Genomic DNA, 4,481 nt, shown 5'->3' with positions numbered 1-4,481 from the left:
GACAATACCATTTCTTCTATTTATTTGAGGTGCCTAAGTTTTCTTTATATAAAATATGGAACACTTGGGCTGGTAAGATGGCTTAGTAGTTAAGATATTTGCCTGAAGAGCCAAAAGACCCTGCTTTGATTCCCCAGCACTCACATAAGCCAGCGGTATGTGTCTGTGGTTTGTTTGCAGTGAGTGGAGGCCCTGGGATGCCAATTCACTCTTTAACTCTGTCTCAAATAAACAAAAATAAAATAAAATATGGAATATTTCAGGTAGTCGTTTGTTATCCCTGAACAGGGGCCATGTTTATCTAATCTGTATCATTCCAACTGTAGTAAAGGTACTACTGAAGTGAACACTATCTTGTTTTTGCCATCCCATTTTCAATGTAATCCTAAATCAAAACTGTGTCTGTAATTCAACACCCCCAGATATCCTACCAAGAAAAATATGAAAGTGAATAATTATACTCATTGATTATTGGTATGATGTTAAGTCCCAGTTATTATTTGCAGGTACATGAGCCTACGTGTGGCTGAATCACATTCAACTTAAGGTTATTTTAAACCTAACTCCTAGTCTGGAGAGATTGCTGAGTAGTTAAGGCCCTTCCCTTTTAGACCTGTGTACCCAGGTTCTATTCCCCAGTACCCACATAAGACACTTGCACGAAGTGTTGCATGCTTCTGGAATGTATTTGCAGTGGCTACAGGTACTGTAGTGCCCATATTATCTCTCTCTCTTTCTCAAATAAATTAAAAAAAAATAAAAGTTTTAACTGCTGAGTTCCTAAGAACAGCAGTGATATAAATACAAATGGGATGACTTATTTGAATATATTTTACTATTTTTACCATTTAAAATTGCATGACTAGACCATGTGCTTCATATATTTTATATTTTTAATTTGCAGATAATAATTTGATGACAGCATACGAGATATATCCAGAAAATGCAAATATGTCATTTCTTTGCCTGTCAAAAACCTGACATTCATCCAAACTTGAAAAATATAGATGGACATTGGACACTTAAAAATAATGTTATTTATATATTTGAGAGAAAGTGAATGATAGAGACAGAAGGATGAAAGTGTGTGTGTGTGTGTGTGAGAGAGAGAGAGAGAGATTAAGAATGGACATTTCATAGTATCCAACCATTGCAAATGAATTCCAGATATATCTGCAACCCTTTGAGTCTGACGTTAATGGGCAATGAGTAATCAAATTAGGGTCCTTAGGCTTTGTAGGCAAGAGCCTTAACTGCTTAGCCATTTCTCTGACTCTACTTTAAAATATTTATTTAGGGCTTCTGGCCAAGATGGCGACAGCCTAGCTGTACTCCAGATACCAGGGGGAAAAAAAGGCAAGTATTCAAGGGCAATTAGGACCTGGTGGCCCTGTGCGCCATGAGTCCCACGTGCCCCGGCAACCCCGCATGCCCCGCATGCCCTGCACCGTCCCCTGTGTGCCCCCGCCATATCACAGCCTGTGCCCCCCATCCGCCCCGGGGCATCCCGTGCTCCAGGGGCCCTGCACGGGCCCTGTGCTCTGGCATGTACTGGGGTGCACCATGCCCCGTGCTCCCTGCGCCCTCCCCCGCATGCCCCGCGCCAACCCACGTGCATTCCAGGGGCACCGAGCCCCATGCGCCCCATGCCCCCCATGTACCCCGTGGCCCCCGCATGCCCTGCACCCCACCCACGCGCACTGCACCCCCCACACCTCCCACGCATCCCCCGTGCACCACACGCCTCCCCCACACCCCCTGCGCCCCCCCCGTGCAGCCCGTGAACCCTGCACGCCCCATGCCCCCCGCCCCCCTTCACACACTCCCCGAGCCACCTGTGCCTCGCCGCACCCTGCATGCTTGGCCCTGCAAGCCCCGTACACCAGCGCGCCCCGCGAACACCCCCCACGTTCCCCCATCCCACCTGCAAGGCCCACTCACTGACTATGCCCCATCACGCTGTTAGCCCCAGCATGCCCCGTGCCCCCCATGCACCCCCTTGTGCCCCCACATGCCCCCCGCATGCCCCACATCCCGTGACATGCGAGGCTGTGCTCTGATGGGGCACCCACCAGCCACGCCTGCCAGCCTCCTGCACAGAAGCTACCACCTCCTACCTCTGCCCTTGTTCTCTGATCCTGCCAGTTGACCAGCCACATGGTGCTCAGTTTGCAGGCCCGCAGGGGCCACTTCTGCAGTGAGTAGCTGGATGCCAGATCCCCTGCAGCTGTGCTCACATCACTTGCCGCAGGTCAGCCTCTGCTGTGTCCTGATCCTCTACCTGCATCAGCTGCCTCTGCACTACAATTGCACATGCAGAGGGCCCAGTCCTACAACAAGGGCCACACAAGTCCACACTGAGTCACTAGTCAGGGCACAAGTGCCATCCCCTACCGGTACATCGCCACCCATCCCCCACTCCCCTGAGGTGGGAGAGCGCAGACTGTTTGCAGGTCCCAGTATTCCCAGCCAGAGTTTGGGCAGCTTCAGGGCTTGCAACCTCAGACCCCTTTCAAGCTCGAAGGCAGGCAGCTTAGGTGCATTACTGGGTGAGGGTTCAGGCAAATTTGGCGCCCCTGTCAGGCTATAGATAGGCGGCTTTGGCAAGAGAGAGCAAAAGCCCAGGCTGCTTGCAACTGCCCCAGGATGCCTTCGATTCTCATTAAGCTAGATGCCAGGCTGCTCCACCCACCTACCTGCCTATACACTGACATGGGTAGACCACAGCGCAAAAGAAATAACGTGAAAAATAAAATGCAAGAAAATCCAGACAGATCACCCAGTCCAACAAGGATTACATCTAACCAAAACATAAAAGGGTGTTTAGGATCAGAACATCAAGTGGAAGAAATGAACAATGCAACCCTGACCAAACTACTGATAGAACTGGCAGGAAAGCTACAAAGGACAGATAATCTTGTGGATGCTAGCATCACTAAGCCAGAGCAATATGATATGACACTGGAAGGAATTCAAAGAGAGCTAAGAGAGTTGAGGAAGAGTGAAAAAAAAAGAGGACTGTAAAAATCAGCTGGCCACACTAAATGAAAACATAAAGAAATGCAAGGATGATTTCCAAGAATCATCAAGAAAATCAGAAAATGAGACAAAATGGGAGCTGGACAAAGCAATGGAAGTGATACATAGGAAAGTAGTAGAAAATGCGAACTTAATTGAACAAGTCCAAAACTCACTAGAGGCTCTCAAGAATAGAGTCAGCGAAGTGGAAGATAGAAATTCCGATCTGGAAGACAGGATGGAAGAAACAGTTCAAGAGTACAAAAATTTCAGTAAGTTCAAAAGTTCCTGTGAACAGAACATGAGAAAATTGTGGGATACACTTAAACGTCCTAATATCAGAATCGTTGAAATACCAGAAGGAGAACAATTTCAGTCCAAAGGCATGGAGAACATATTTAACACAATAATTGAAGAAAATTTCCCCCATCTCTTAAAAGAAAGTCCCATCAAGATACAAGAAGCAAACCGAACTCCTAACCGACTACACCTAAGGAGAAACTCCCCCAAACATATTATCATTACGACCGCAAACATTGACACCAAAGAAAAAATCTGAAAAGCAGCTAGGGAAAAACAGCACACCACTTTCAAAGGAAACCCCATCAGAATTACTTCAGACTTCTCAATGGAAACCCTGAAAACTAAAAGGGCCTGGAATGAAACTCTCCAAAATCTAAGAACTCTAAAAAATGATCTCAAATTTCATATGGAAAGGCAGAAGGCCTCAAGTATCCAAACATATCCTCAGCAAAAGACATACCTCTGGTGGCATCACCGTACCTGATCTAAAGCTATATTACAAAGCCATAGTAATAAAAACAGCATGGTACTGGCATAAAAACAGGAGTATAGACCAATGGAATAGACTTGAGGACCCGGATTTTGGGTCAAGCAACTATAGCTACTTGATATTCGACAAAAGCCAGAACAATATAAACTGGAAAAATGATAGCATCTTCAACAAATGGTGCTGGACAAACTGGATAACCACATGCAGGAGACTGAAACTTGATCCACACATTTCACCATGCACTACACTCAAATCCAAACGGATCAAAGACCTCAACATAAGACCAGAAACTCAAAAACTACTGGAAGAAAATTTAGGGAGTACTTTCCATTATATAGGAATGGAAAAAAACTTCCTGAACAAAACCCCAGTGACTCAAGTTCTTAAACAGTCATTCAACCATTGGGATCATATGAAGCCGAAGTTTCTTTACATACAAGCATATAATAGGCAAAGCCAATAGAATACCCACAGAATGGGAGAAAATATTTGCAGGTTATCCAACTGATAGAGGCCTTATATGTAGAATTTACAAAGAACTCAAAAGTCTAAACAATAAGAAGACAAATACCCCACTCACAAAATGGGGCACAGAGTTGAACAGGCAATTCACAGAGGAAGAGATATAAATGGCAAACACACACTTAAGAAAATGTTCATCATCCCTAAT

General features: G+C 45.6%; 1 non-coding gene across 1 annotated transcript; it reads right to left on the bottom strand.

The window, feature by feature from the left end:
- Positions 1–243: 243 nt before the first annotated feature.
- LOC123457109 lies at positions 244–350 on the bottom strand. Its single transcript, XR_006634887.1, has one exon. It is a non-coding gene; the product is annotated as a U6 spliceosomal RNA (small nuclear RNA).
- Between the last annotated feature and the right edge of the window lie 4,131 nt (positions 351–4,481).

This window comes from Jaculus jaculus, chromosome Y (assembly GCF_020740685.1).
Source record: "Jaculus jaculus isolate mJacJac1 chromosome Y, mJacJac1.mat.Y.cur, whole genome shotgun sequence".
In the NCBI taxonomy this organism is placed as follows: domain Eukaryota; kingdom Metazoa; phylum Chordata; class Mammalia; order Rodentia; family Dipodidae; genus Jaculus; species Jaculus jaculus.
This window is presented reverse-complemented; position numbering and strand designations above follow the sequence as displayed.